The 16,514-nt window shown below is 37.8% G+C and overlaps 2 pseudogenes; both read right to left on the reverse strand.

Annotated features, from left to right (window-relative positions):
• Window positions 1-249: 249 nt before the first annotated feature.
• Window positions 250-2,471, reverse strand: LOC146002483 (tubulin beta-4B chain pseudogene; annotated as a pseudogene).
• A 5,609-nt stretch (window positions 2,472-8,080) lies between these two features.
• LOC146002484 (tubulin beta-4B chain pseudogene) lies at window positions 8,081-9,687 on the reverse strand (annotated as a pseudogene).
• Window positions 9,688-16,514: the final 6,827 nt, after the last annotated feature.

Genomic DNA, 16,514 nt, shown 5'->3' on the forward strand with positions numbered 1-16,514 from the left:
GGTATACTTTATCTTCCTCAATTTGGTAACAGCAACGATATATTACCAAATATATATGTAAACATTTGCATAAACCCTACATGTATTCTTGTTTTCGAAACGCATGAAATCAAAGTGATTATATGCATTTATATATTTTACATTCATCCCTTAGTACCGACTTTCAAGAATGAGCAAGGTAATCTTAAAACAGAAAATAATAATAATACAAACATTGCATAAGAAATTTAATTTCATTCCATATAGTAAACCAATCAGTTCTTTAAAACACATCATGTATAAATATCTTAATACTGCACAATTTAACATTCTTGAGAAAACGTTAAAAATACTTTTCAGTTCTGAAACTACAATACACTGCAATGTATTAAATTAACAACAAATTGTCTTAGACCTCAATGTCTTCATTATTGTACATACCTCTACAGTAATAAATAAGCTTCTGTAAAAAACAAATGTACACCACATTTATACTGAATAAAATGAAGAGTATATGTCAAATAGTACAAAAAATAAGCTCATTTTATAAAGATTACTGTAATTTGAATTAATTAAAAATAAAATTGCTGGCCACAGAAATTTAACATACCAGACTTCAAGTTCTATTTGTAAATCCGTAAATGCAACAAAAAGCATCTAAAATTATGTCTCGTTCAAAGCATGTTCTTTAAGTAACAGCACTAGTTGATTGAGAATGAATACCTTGTACAGGGTATAACAATTATGTTTCCGTTGTGTCCAAACATGTGAACATGTTGACATTTCTCAAGCCTATAATAAAAAATACAAGGAACAGTATATATGCATTCCATGCATTTTCTGCATTAGTTTTGCACCAAAGCAAAACTAGCACACAATATGCAAGGAACGCATAGCTTTTTCTGGCTGAAAACAGGTACTGAAAAAAAAGCCACTTGAAAAGACCTTTCATCTGGATAATCTTTCTCCCTCAACTTGTGCTGGAACTCAAAGAGTATCTTTGATGGCAACGGTAGGATCTAAACACCGTGTTTCTGTATCTGATATGTTTCCTGCGGATCATAAGTATTTAATCTTCGTCTTCCCCCTCCAATTCTCCTTCGTCGTCTATCGTCAGTTCTTGCTTGGACAAGTATTCGGACACCAAGTCGTACAAATCAGATTCTGCTTCTGTGAATTCCATCTCGTCCATGCCTTCACCGGTGTACCAGTGCAGAAAAGCCTTCCTGCGGAACATCACTGTAAACTGTTCAACCACTCTCTTGAAGATTTCCACGATGGCTGTGTTATTAGCGATCAAGGTGCCGGCCATCTTTAAGCCTCGAGGTGGAATATCACAGATAGCTGTCTTCATATTGTTCGGAATCCATTCCACGAAGTAACTGCTGTTCTTCATTTTAATGTTCAGCATCTGCTCATCAACTTCCTTGGTCGACATTCTTCCTCTGAAATAAACGGCTGCAGTCATATATTTCCCGTGACGTGGATCGCAGGCGGTCATCATGTTTTTGGCGTCAAACAGCTGCTGAGTAATTTCTGGTACTGTCAAAGCTCGATACTGTTGACTACCACGAGACGTTAGGGGAGCAAAACCAGGAATAAAGAAGTGAAGACGGGGCTCAGGAACCAAATTAACACCCAGTTTCCGCAAATCAGAATTCAGCTGACCAGGAAATCTTAGACAGGTTGTAACACCTGACAATACAGCAGATACTAAATGATTCAGATCACCATACGTTGGAGTGGTCAGCTTCAGAGTACGGAAGCAAATGTCGTACAAGGCTTCGTTATCAATGCAAAAGGCCAAGTCTACGCATGTGATCAGATGGTGGGCTGATAATACAGCATTAAATGGCTCCACTACAGTATCGGACACCTTCGGCGATGGAACAATGCAGAAATTGCATTTTATCCTATCCGGATATTCTTCACCTATCTTATTGAGTATCAAGGTTCCCATTCCAGCACCAGTACCACCACCAAGAGAATGAAGTAGCTGAAATCCTTGAAGACAATCACAACCTTCAGCCTCTTTTCTGGCCACATCCAACACGGAATCCACTAATTCCAGTCCTTCCGTGTAGTGGCCTTTGGCCCAGTTATTGCCAGCCCCACACTGCCCGAAGACGAAGTTGTCGGGACGAAAAACCTGTCCAAAAGGTCCGGATCGTACAGAATCCATTGTCCCAGGTTCCAGGTCAACGAGAACAGCTCGAGGAACAAACTTTCCACCTGATGCTTCGTTGAAGTAAACATTTATTCTCTCTAACTGTAGATCTGAATCTCCGTGGTAGGTACCAACGGGATCGATGCCATGTTCGTCGCACATAACTTCCCAAAACTTGGCTCCTATCTGATTTCCGCACTGACCAGCCTGAAGATGAACTATTTCTCTCATTTTGATATTGTTCGTAACACTTCAGAATACAAGTTAACTTACACTTTGGAAAATAAGTTTCCTTGTCTCTCGACTGTTTATGCTAGCAACACAATTCTCTTGAACAATGTCTGTTATTTACGCAATATTTACCAAGGTAACTTAATATACTATAAGGTAGCGCCATCCGAAAATTGCCGATCATGCACGAACGCGTGACGTCATGTGGGAGGATCGGTTATGCTCGGTGCCCCTTCGGTTATGTTCGTTCGGGGCTTGGCAGAAGCAAACGGCCGCTATCATTTCTATGCGAGTTTCAGATAGGGAAAGTGTTTCATTACTTTGAGGGGTAAATATTAATTATCATACTTCGGGATGGTATTGAGGTATTCCTTTAATGATTAGTAACATAATTAAAACATGCTATTTTTAAAAGAGGGGAAAATTGCACATGCAAAAGTATTGTAAAAATTCATTTTTCTGAAACATCATCGATATATTACAAAGAAGGTTGTCCGTGTTCTAATTATAATTTCAGATTTCATCATTTCATAAATCGTATTATGATTTTAATAAGAAACGTTCCATGCTAAAGAAGAATTGCATAGTGAAAGAGTTACAAAGAAAGAATTGATTCACAGATTTGGTTTATTTTTGCTTTTCTGTCTTTTTTCAAAACAAGAAAGGAAAACCCATAAGAGATATTCCCCCCCCCTTTCTATCTCTTTCTTTGTTTCCACAAACCGGCCTCCTTGGCGTAGTGGTTAGCACATCGCACTTCAACGCCAGAGGTTTGGGTTCGAATCCTGGCTTGGGCATGGATGTTTGTGAGTGTTCATTCATCATTTCATCACTCATCCCTATCTTCGCAATTAGCCAAAAGTGGCACAAGAAGCGAAGTAAAATGAAGCAAATCAATCAATCAATATTTGTTTTCACATATACTATCACATTTACTAAATTCTAATTTTTCCCATTAAGGACAAATCAATATCTTGCCCGATTGGATTCGAATCCGGGACCCCTGGCATCGAAGCGCGATGTTCTAAGCACTACGCCAAGGAGATCGACAGAGGCCTCCGAGGTACTACGGGCTCACAGAAAGTCACAGGAGTACTATCGGATTATAAATTATGGATATTAGAGTTTGGATAATAAATAAATAAATTATATAATATATAATCTATAAATAAAAAAACACCCGTTCTTTATTTATAGAATCTCAAAGAGAGCGATAGTTTGCCAAACTAAAAAATAATCCTATTTTGTTCTCACGATAATAAAAATAGAAGGCATAATAAAAAATAAATTGGTAACTATAGATTGACACAGAATTGAATAAGCTGAATTTTGATGTAACTCGTTTTTATGTGGTTCTACTGATTAACTTTTAATTGGAGTCCAAACTTGAATAACCGTAATTTCTAATGCGATAGTAGCCCGGTATAATCTATTTACAACATTTAACACAACGCAGTACAAATGCCTAATATTTAGTTTTCTGACTGAATAGTTCCTTCTTATTCATTCAGAACGTTGCAATCATTTCCAGGAACATTTCAAATTTTACATAACATCAGAAAGTATTAAAATTATACTGATATACTTAAAATCCAATCTTTACCATTCACCATAATGCAACTTTATTTTTGAAGTTATGAAGTGAAAGAAGCAATATACAATCTAGATAAATTTTTACTCTGCATTTGATACTTACTCTAAATTCGAAAGAATTCCCAACCTTCTTCATATATTTATTTACTGTACAATAATTTACGTACGGATCAAAGTTCCACATGCAAAAATTTTTTGAAAAGTTTTATGTGGAGGAAGAATGATGAAATAGTTTGTAAGATAGTACTTTCAGACTTTGAAAACGCAATTCCAGTTTGTAATTTCCAGATATTTGTAATTTCTCTGGTTCAGATTTGGCTGCAAGTTATCGTTGTCATAGTTCTAAAAAGTATTTTTTTCGTATTAAGAACTTTACATACAAACGCTTGCTGAAGATGAGTCAAAGTGTACAAGTACTAATTTAACTAAGTTAACCTACTCGAAATACTTGATGAGTACTAAGAACATCAAACTTAAATGTCTTAACCTACTAATTCAAGCCTATAGAAATAGATTTTTGATCACACGGTAAATGAAACGCTTTGAGAATATCGATGAAAATATCTTAGTTTAATTAAACAATATAGGAGAAAAGTTACATGAACTCACAATGATTGACCGTGCAAGTGTACGAATTATTATTCGTTAAAGGACTTTGTCCGCAGATTTTCCATTTCCATTCCCATGTATGTCTGAGTTGTATAACCCGAAAATATACTCCAAGGCTGATATGCGACACACATTTGTACATTAACGAAGTAACTTGCATTACACTAATCTTATATCTTGCTCTTTTTGACAGAAATGTACTACAAAGAAATTATGTAACATCCATTGGTTTATATTGAGTACAAGGGTACAAAATTATTCACAATATATTTGTGAAATACCAAAATTGAACAAAGTTGAAACATTTTAATGATGGGTGTAATATTCACTCATGCAATATTTACCATCGTGCATACAACTCTATGTAACTCGAATTGAAGATGTACTAAGTGAATTTAATTTCCAATAGCTTGGAAGTCAATACGCGATCTTCGAAATGCACATTTCCGACAACGTTCTTCACGATAATGTGAACATACAAATCACAATCAACATCGGTCTGTGTTAAATGAATTTGTTAATAATTATAAATCCGACTTACATAAAATGTACATAACAAATCAGTTAGGCTCACTACCTACTTCGCACTAGTTGAACACATTTTCAAGATATTGATGACTTTTCTTGTGCTACTGTCGGTTAGGTTACGTTGTAGATTTTGGACTTCTTTATTCAGTTAAAGCAGGTTGATAGAGGTTGTTTGTAATCTTTAATTTATTTGCTTCGTTATGCAGACGTGTGTTTCTCCTTTGTAAACCATCGAATATGTTTTCAAACAACGAAACATTGCTTGCAGTTTGTGCATATACCTTCGTCTATATATTTTTCTCTTTTCTGGCAGCATAGTCTTTAGCTTCTTTAGGGCACGTCTCCTTATTGCATATCTTTCGTAGCGTACAGCTCTGCAAACCTTATCAGCACGTCCTACAAGCGAAGCATATTGTGAAGATAAGTGTTTAGGAGAACTACACCATTTCCTCAATTATTTGGTACTAAAGTAATTGGATGTAATTTTAGCGATGGCACTGCAGTTGGCTTCAGCACGTTCTTTGGTGGAAAATACAGAAATTCTGCTTTTAGATCTCGAACATAGTCTTCTTCACAATAATTGGCACTGCACACTTGCATTTTTTACATTTCGTCTACAAGCATGAATCCACTGTTTACTTACGCAATTATCGACTGGAAATTATGATATTTTATGTCAGTTCCTTTAGTTTTCTGGTTATAGTTTTCATAGCTTGCTACAGCACAATTAGACATGATTGCAGTCTACAAGTACAAAAATAAAATAAAAATAAATGGAACGCTACAAAATCAACAACCTGCTTGTTCCGATTTTTGCGACGTGTTAGTAGCTAAATGTACCCCGCACCAAACTTACTGCACATAGCAATGAGCACCGTCAAACCCGATCCTCCCAGATGACGTAATGCATACGTACTTCACATAGCAACGAGCACCCCCTGATATTTACCAGAACGTCTACTCGAAAAATCACCAACTTTGACTTGTTCATACTTACACAAGTTTCTATAACTTTCAAAATTGCCATAATTATGAGCAATTAAGGAATCTTTGTGATTACTAACATTCCTTACGTCTCAAACTATGTAGTATAGACACAGGTATAGATGTATGTCCACAAAGTTTGAACAATAGGGAAGAATATTTAACCTAATGTTTCACGTCTCCACCTAGTTAATTATTGAAAGATTTCATTGTACACGCGTTTGTGCTGTGATGAGTTTAATAAGTATATCTTAGTTTTCAACAAGTTTATATTATTAAGGAGATTAGGCAGATAAAACACATCATAATGTATCTATTATGTTTAGAAATGCCACTTTTTTTACAAGAGAAAAACAACAGAATTCAGATATTACGCTGCCACTGGCATCTACTAGAAATTTTAAATTAATAAACTACAAAACAAATTCAACTTACGATCTGTTTTAAGTAATTACCACGACTAAACATTCTGTTACGGATGTCAAGTTTCAAATTGAAGAAAATGTAAAAAAGAATATTTCCGTTTTACAGCAGCAACATGTAATCTTTCAGACATATTTACAAAAAAGAAGCAGCTTACATGTTAACTTTTCATATGATTGATTTGTTTTATTTTACTTCACTTTTTTGCTTATCTTGGTTAATCTCGAAGATAAGTATAAAAGGTGATGAGATGAAATTGGTTTTAAAGAACAACAACACACGCACATGGACAGGATACAACATACTGGCTGTGGGTCAAGACGCCAGAGCCTCGTTAGTCTGCACGATGCAATCTACGGTATACTACGTGGAAGGAAGGTTGACATTTGGGTTTGTTCAGAAAGGACACCCCTTGCATCCCTAAGTCTAATTTCGTTCGTGTTCATATACGATGTTATTAGTAGTATTATTACACGAAGTGTTTATCAATCAAGGGCCCTTAATGACACAAAAGATGCATGAATACAGGTGATCAATTAGGCTAGCACACGGACACTGGATGAATAGAAATGACGTCACAAACGAATTTAGCTGAAAGTTTCCAAACATTCGAATTGACTAAACCTGTGCAATATTGACGAGAACGTACACTCGAAAACTCAATATTATTAATAATAACATTTAACCTCCTGTACAGTTAGTGCACCATATTAAACAATTCGTTCTTAAATGTCCTTAATTGGAAGTATTACTTAGTACTGGATAGGAGTCTGGTAAGAAATCAAGAGGCTGTAAAGGGGCACTCAGCACATATAAGAACAAAACACAGGGCGACACACAGAGAGATGATTAAACTAGTCGTAGGTCCAGGCACCAGAGCCTCGTTAGCCTGCAACATTGCAGTTACTGATGTTCTACGTGGAAATGGGGTTGCCATTTGGGTAGCTTCTCAAAAGGTCACCCCCTTACACCCCAATTCCCTGTATCTATACCGTATTTACTTTTCTTCCTTACCTAGAGTAAAATGGATATTACAAGGATGTCCTCGAAGATGTCAATTTTAAAGCTATGAAATTGAGTAATTGCGAATGTTGCGAAATCAGCCCGACATTTGTCACAAGATACGAAAACGTGGCGTAGATCCAATCATAAGGCTATGATTGGTGTATTGAGTATAAATTGATTCCTTCTTTATATTTGTAACATGCCAATTCTTGATACGAATGAACACAGATGAAGCTTGTTTTCGCCTTAGCCAGTATACCAATTTATGAAATTTGTGAATATGTGCAAGCGTGCAACATTTCACGTGCACAATAAAGGTTGGTGATTCAACATTTCCAGTACATGTTAAAAACATCATCCGTACATTGCATTTAAATGAATTGCACTGAGTGCATGTAAATGTGTTGCTGTATGGCATGTTAATGTATTTTTGATGATAATCTTCACAATAAATTACACATCAGACAGCAGCAAAGATCGCGAATGGAAACCTTTTTGACACTGTCTGTGAAACATAAATTCTACTCACAAAAGATTGCAAAAGTAAAATAACAATGGAAGTAAATATTAAAATAATTATATAATATATTCATATACATGATAACAAACCTAACATATCTACAAAATATTAAATAGCTTATAAGAATATAGTTAGAAATTCACTGGAAGAGGGGTATATAAAGTTAGTTAAAAAAAATATAAATTATCAAAAAGTCTCTCCTATTGCTTCCACTATACTTGGTGGTTTGTCACACATCCTCTTCACCCTCATCTTCACCGAACTCTGTTTCTTCATCTACGCCCAGTTCTTGCTTTGATAAGTATTCGCTAACCAGATCATTCACGTCGGCTTCCGCTTCTGTGAACTCCATTTCGTCCATGCCTTCGCCTGTGTACCAGTGCAAAAAAGCTTTCCTCCTGAACATCGCGTTGAACTGATCGTCTATGCGCTTGAAGAGTTCGACTATAGCCGTGTTGTTGCCAATCAGAGTGCCGGCCATTTTGAGTCCTCGTGGTGGCACGTCGCAGATTGCAGTCTTGGTGCTGTTCGGGATCCACTCGACGAAGTAGCTGCTGTTCTTGTTTCGTATGTTCAGCATTTGCTCGTCCACTTCTTTCGTGGATATCCTACCTCTGAAGTATACTCCAACCGTTAGGTATTTTCCATGACGAGGATCGCACGCTGCCATCATATTCTTAGCGTCAAACAACTGCTGGACTATTTCCGGGACAGTGATAGCGCGATACTGCTGACTCCCTCTGGAGGTGAGCGGCGAAAACCCTGGCAAGAAGAAGTGCATGCGAGGCTCTGGTATCATGTTCACTGCAAGCTTCCTAAGGTCTGAATTCAGCTGGCCAGGGAACCTCAGGCATGTGGTAACGCCGGACAGGACTGCGGAAACTAAATGGTTCAGGTCACCGTAAGTAGGTGTGGTGAGTTTAAGTGTTCTGAAGCAGATATCATACAAAGCCTCGTTATCAATGCAGAACGCCATATCGACCCCGCTGATCAGGCAGTGAACAGCAAGAACTGCATTATAAGGCTCGACCACCGTGTCTGACACTTTTGGCGACGGAACTACGCAGAAGTTGCACTTAATTCTGTCTGGATACTCTTCCCCGATCTTATTCAGGATTAAGGTGCCTAGTCCAGACCCCGTTCCGCCTCCAAGGGAATGCAAGAGCTGAAACCCTTGCAGACAATCACACCCTTCAGCCTCCTTTCTCATGACATCGAGCACAGAGTCTATGATTTCAAGCCCGTCCGTGTAGTGTCCTTTAGCCCAATTATTCCCAGCTCCGTTTTGTCCGAAAACAAAGTTATCCGGACGAAAAATTTGCCCGAACGGTCCAGATCTGATAGCGTCCATGGTCCCTGGTTCCAGGTCGATAAGAACAGCTCTGGGGACGTACTTGCCTCCAGTTGCTTCCGTGTAGTACACGTTGATCCTCTCCAACTGCAAATCGGAATCTCCGTGGTATGTTCCCGTAGGATCGATTCCATGCTCGTCACACATCACTTCCCAGAATTTTCCTCCTATCTGGTTTCCACACTGTCCAGCCTGAATATGAACTATTTCCCTCATTTTCTTAGAAGAACAAAATAGAGCGAAAACAAATATACAAAACTTTTTGGAACTTATTTTACTCCCAGCTTGTAAACCAAAGCGTAATGACCAACGTTTCCTAGTAACGGCCACTCTTCCATTGTTTAATACTTATGCATTTCCTTTGCTACAAGAAAAGCTCATGCGAGGTATGTCAAAATGTCCCAAGTACTGAATCAACAAAATAATATTGAGGAACACACATTTCATTTCACATTACACAGTGAAGCAAAACAATATAGTTTGAGAGCAAGATTTGAGGAAATATCCGTATTGTATATCTACAAAACCAAACTAAAACAATAGGTGAAACTGAATAAGCTAACGTAGGTAATTAACCACACTAAACTGAATATTGAGAGTTGCATACATTTACTTTTTCAAAATTTTGTTTACTATTGCCTTTGTCGCATTCTACTTATAAGATTAATAAAACAGTTACAAAAACATTGTTGAAGTAAAATGGTTGTACTACTAGAAGAAATTAATGTTGAAATATTGATTTCAGACACAGAGCCATTGACTGTTGCCTTTTTATTTTGACAATGTAAGTTTAATGATGTTAACTTATTTGTCTTTTTTCTATCTCTCGGGTCAATATCGTATGAGAATAATTTCTGAACTAATGAAGAAGTTGAAAAGAACACACGTGAAGATTCATGCATAACTTACAAACTACTGCCCACACTGGCCAGTGTTTAATGACATGAAATTAAGGAAATCCACATTTGAATTTGCTCTACGTAACATATTATCTTGTTGGTATAAACTTAATGGTGAGCATAATTATATCAAACACTTCTACCAAGGATAATATATAGGCTTCTACCCTTATAAACGAATCATATTAAAGAAAAAATATCACAGATATCTAGTAGCAGAGCGGAAAAGATAGGTTTTCTGTTGAAGTCTCTCACAATAAAAGGCCATCCAAAAATGGCAGTAATGTGCATTACAAATGTGTAGAGAGTATTTGCCGAAACCACAGGGGAAATTTTCATGTGACGTAGGTTCGAGATCTTCACAAATTTGCACAAAACAGCTTTTCGGAATTTCATTTTCCCCATTATCAAACGCAAAACAAAGAATATTAACGCAATGTGGGAAATGAATTGTATTAATATGTTAAAATTGCTCTTGAGAAAGTCAAGGTCTCTCTGACGACGCTTAATCGTGCTCGTTGAATATCCCAGACGAGCCCCCACATGTATAGATTCCAACTGTGATGCTGATCATGCATCCTATATGTGTACATATACATTTTAGCCGTAACCTGCAGAAGTGCTTTTATTTTCTGCTACTAAAAACGTCACTAAGCCCGAGTGCAAGTAGATCATAAATGACTAAAGGATTCCGCTTGCTTCTGAGGAGTTATACATTAAGTTATGCATGAATTTAAGGACATTTTACTGAGAAGACAAGATTTTTGATCCGAAATATTACCCTGCTTCCCTTGTGGTCGCGGATAAGCTAGGAGTAAAAATACAGGATGAATACACATGTCCATATGTGGCTTCCAACTTTGATAGATAAGAAAAAAACACTGAACAGCCTACTGGTTTGCAGTTTGTCTGCTGTGAACTGCAGAAAGGCTCAGAACTAAAAATAAACCCTGCCACATGTGCGGATTGGATGCTTCCTTCCTTCACAGAAATGACAATTTCCAAGGAAGGTGCGTAGAACGTGTTAACTTAGCCCTTCCCATCTTGACTGAAGATTACAGCCAGAGCCAACTGCGGAACGTATAGGGCCATCGAATCGAAAGCTGATTACCCCGAGAATTGCGGTTAGGAGGGAAAAATCCTAACCAATTAGCTGACGGAAAGAAAGAAGACTTTTTTTAAGTTCATGTCTTCGTGGAAGTTGAAAGCCGATGGAACTTTATAATGAAGTGACTGATTACTTTCTGTTGGAAGTTTTTGATCCCGGGCACTCTAGCTAGGGGAAGGCAGGATTTGAGGAAGATCTGCACATTATGTTAAGCGGCTTGGGAGCTTAGCAAAAGCCAAAAAGAGACCGCATTGTCTAATAGAGACCCTGACAATGTTCCGTGATAATTGCATATTTCTTCTAACGTATATATGTGCACTCGCTCGTGCAATTACGAACATGTGTGCAATTCCTATTCTTTTTACATCGAAGTGTCGAGAATGTTGAGGAATTAATAATAGTGCAGTTCAGCACCGTTACACAGTGGCGAAGCGTGGTGTCCTGGAAGGGTAGGCACAGGCGTGTGAACGGGATAGGGGGTGATTAGATGTGGTTGTGGCTGAGTTTTTTTAGAAGCAATCAAATACGTTAAAATACAGAAAAAAGTAACCCCTACAACCAAAATAGCCATTAAATTGCCTCGATCATCTTATAAAAACTATTAAGCACGTCAACAAATATTCCAAAAGTTTCCAACTAAACTTATTTGTTTATTATGTGCCCACATAAACCACTGCCCATAAAATTAGTTACAGTAAAAGTGCACAAGATATTCTAAAAGTTGTTGCATTTACATCCTAATGTAGATGTAGACTAATTTTCTGGTCATAACAGGGACGGCGCCAGGGGTGGGCACGGGTGGGCAAGCGCCCACCCAAAATTTCCTGTGCCCACCCGATTGCCCACCCAATCAAATTCAATAAGTACGTATACTTCGAGATATATGAATAATTCGATAAATAAGTGTATTCTGGTGTTCATAACATGTATATTTTACTTGTGAATATTATCTATGCTAGAAATATTCACATATTATCAACCTATAAAAAGCCAATTTTGTCATTAGAAAGTGAAAGTAAATACTAGAGCTATTGAAACAAAAACTGTGATCAAATGAATACTTCCATGATTAAAAGCAGCTAGTAGGCTTAGGAGGCTCAAAATTATGCAGGGTATGATCAAGATTATATCAGAATTTAGGTTGAACTTGTAGACTGCAGCTCCGAGCCTCCACATTACGTATATAAATTCCGGCCTGGGTATGTTTAAAATAATCTCCAAATAAACAAATAAAAACATCATCTTAGCGTTACTTCCTCCGGCAACACAATATATTAGTTTGTTTTTTTAATTATTATTATTAGAATAATTTAATCAAGAAGACTTAGATGGGCAGGCCATGTGACACGAATGGCAGAGGAAAAAAATAGTTTACAGGATTCTTGTTTGGAAACCTGATGGTAAGAGACCAGTAGGAAGGCCAAGACGAGGATGGACGGATAACGTTAAGATGGACCTAAAAGAAATCGGCAAGGATCGAAATGATTGGATTGATCTTGCCCCGAATAGGGTCAGATGGAAGGCTTCTGTTGCTGAAGCCATAAACCTTCGGGTTTAATTATGCTAGAGAGTATAATATAGTTTTAATTAGCTCTGCATTAAAATTCCAGAAGTGTCCCTTTTTTATTTCATTACAATTTTTATATACTTGTTATCTTCAAATATCAATATGGTATGCGAAATATCAACTTTATATTCATTCTACTAATAAGAAGGAATCACAATAATCACTACAATACTGCAGTGAATAAATTTTAATAAACCAGTTATGTATGGAAAAAGCTACAGAATTATTCAATTGCTAATGAGTGGCTTATCCTTTTTAGAAATCCTCTATCCATACATAAATTTTGCCACATGAATCAGCCGAAAATATCAACAGAATCTGTAGATGCAGCTGAAGTAAAGAAAAAAGTTATGTCACGAAGTATCCAGAAGACGATTTTATTAGTTTGTTTTTAAATCCACTTTTATGCTCAGATAGGCTAATCGGGACTAAACCTACAGTTTAACGTGGAGCCAGTGTGATTGATTGATTGATTTGTTGTTTTAAGTCCACTTTATGCACAGGAAGGCTAATCGGGACTGCACCTACAGTTTAAAGTGGGATCCGAACCACTGTGCCGTGCCTCCACCGGGTATCGAACCCGGGACCCCTTGATTACAAGGCGACGACGTTACCACTTCGCCATCGGAGAGGCCTAGGAACCAGTGTGCATTGTGATTCCACCAGAGGAGGGGGGAGTCGAACACAGGACGTCTTCATTATAATGCGACAGCGTTATGCCTTTGGGGAAAAATATACAGAAAGAACTCGCACCAAACGTGGCATTTTATCACCACAGAAGATGCGTCCATTTTAGGAGGGTGATTGCCTGAGACAAATATTTGAGACTTTCGGAAAACAACATCATTGTTCACGGAATTAGCTGCCTTGACTTGATCCACTAATGAAACGCTGTGCAATTGAAACTACCACCTCAACTTTCAAAGAGGTATGAAATAATGCAACTTCATTTTTGGAAGAGTAAGTTGTGGTTGATTTGTTATATTTAACCTTTAAACAGCCGAGCCGGTTTTCGAAAGTAACCCCTCTCTCGCCGCGGCCTTTGCGCGCGATTTTTAAATTTTTACACTTATTTCAGAAAAACGTTATATCTCTGAGACTATTTGAGCAATCTACTTCGGATAAATTTTGTTTGAAAACAAAAACATTGGAGCACGCGACCGTGTACAATTTAGAAAACCCAAGGGAGAAAAACGGGGTTGGGAGAGGCCAAGTCCCCAAATTTCAATGAAAAAGGGCGCAAACTTTTGCATTGTTTTCAAAGAATAGACATTTTGCAACAAAGGAAAACTTCTTTCAAGTTCTAGTTCTCATACAAGCTGAAATATGACCCAATATGAACAATTTGCATTTTGGCTAAACATAGCTAATTTGCATATTAGAGAAAGGGGGAGGGGGTGGGTTTTCTTCCATATGACATTTCAAAGTTTTATCTCAACATCTGTCAGCGTTTACAACCTCACATACAATTATGAAGGTCCTAAAAGCACGTGAATGTTGTAATCGGCACCATGGGTCATATATGACCCATTGGCTGTTTAAAGGTTAAAGTCATTTTTCTGCTAATTTTGATAATGATGACGATAAGGTGCAATGGTGATTAGATTAAAGTTAGGAAGGGGCGAAAACAATCACAAGCTGACATTCAAAATACAAACCCTCATAAATTATTACTTTGGCAGTGGTTCCAAGCACCAGGGACTCGTTGCCCTGAAAGAATAAAGTTTCCAGGGTATGCTGTACAGGATAGAGGTTGACATTCTAGTGTGTTCGAAATGGTCACGCCATGCAACCCAAGTCATTATGAAAAATAGATAAATTATTACTGGCACGGTGATCAACTTCGATGAATTACTTGTGTCCTAAATCATTTTGTTACCTCAAAAATATGTTCATGTAACCAACCATACGTGTATTGCTTCTCCCGCATTAGTAACATGAAAGTTCAGAAAACCAATAGCAACTTAGCTAATAATCTCTTCAATTCTAAACAGATTTTTTGGTCTTACTTGTTTGTGAGTGATATTCTGTCAAAATAGCCTTTCATTAGCCTAGGAATACTTCATGGACAATGAATAAAGAATTTGATTTCCGCGTGTGTTTTAAATCATTCCTAATAAGACGTTCATTTTAATCCAAACATTCAGTGGCAGCGATTAGGAGCAGCGAGAAGTGAGGGATGCATTTCCCCCGCCACATTTTGCCACTTTTTGCCCCCGCACTATGGCCTCTTTATGCTAAGCCTTTCGTACCAAGAAAAGTATATTGTCCTTGCCCCTCAAATGTTGGCACCTAATCGCCGCTACTACAAACATTCAGATAGATTTATCAGTTGTACAAACCTTGTAAGCTAAGAAAAGTGACCCCCAAGGAGTAAGAAAACTCTTTCAGTCAAAAACTCATACGATGAAAATACTATGCTCAGGAACATGCATTTAAATTACGAGAAACTTCACGATTGTCTACCATCGCACTTTCTATTTAGGTCTAGGAATTAATTCGTGCGGTTGTTACGCACACATTGAAGCTGTAGTTCAAACACAAAATACATAAATACCTTAAGAAAAATATTGTCCATCGCGAGCCACCACTTTCGTCCATCTATCAGGCAAGTTACGGATTCCGTGGCGAAAGAAGTCCTCATCCTTTGAAGCGATCCAGTCAGAGACCCATTTTTCGATATCTTCTGAAGAAGTGAACCGCTGTCCAATCAAATCGTTATTCATGCAATTGAACAAGTAGTAGTCCGAAGGAGCAACGTCTGGTGAATACGGCGGGTGGGGTAAAACTTCCCATCCGACATTTGCTAAATAGGTTTTGACCGGTTTTGCGACATGTGGGCGAGCGTTATCATGTTGAAAAATAAGTTTATCATGTCTGTTCTCCCATTCTGGTCGTTTCCTGGCCAGAGCTTGCTTCAAACGCATTAATTGTCGTCGATAACGTTCTCCATTAATAGTTTCACCCGGTTGCAGCAGCTCATAGTACACCACACCTTTCATATCCCACCATATGCACAGCATAACCTTTGAACAGTGAATATCTCGTTTCGGTTGTGATGGACCTGGTTCACCTGGCTTCACCCAGGCCATTTTTCGTTTCGGGTTCTCGTAATGGATCCACTTCTCATCGCCAGTAACAATGCGATGCAAAAACCCTTTTCTTTTCTGTCTTTGAAGCAGCAATTCGCAAATTGTTTTTCGTCTTTCAACGTCACTGTCTTTCAATTCATGTGGAACCCAATGTGACATCTTTTGAATCATTCCCATGGCTTTGAGGCGTTTGGAAACTGTTGTTTGATCAACGCCTAATGCTTCTGCAAGTTCTTCCTGCGTTTGACACGAATCCTGATCGAGCAATGCTCTCAATTCTTCGTCTTCAAATTTTTTTGGCTGTCCAGGTCGCTCTTGGTCTTCCAGGCCGAAATCACCACTTCTAAACCGTGCAAACCACTTCTGACACGTTCGCTCAGCTAGCGCATGGTCACCATACACTTCCACCCAATACGATGACTTTCGGTAGCACTTTTCTGCATGTTAAAGTAATGAAG

Source organism: Lepisma saccharinum, chromosome 18, assembly GCF_977018435.1.
Source record: "Lepisma saccharinum chromosome 18, izLepSacc3.1, whole genome shotgun sequence".
NCBI lineage: Eukaryota > Metazoa > Arthropoda > Insecta > Zygentoma > Lepismatidae > Lepisma > Lepisma saccharinum.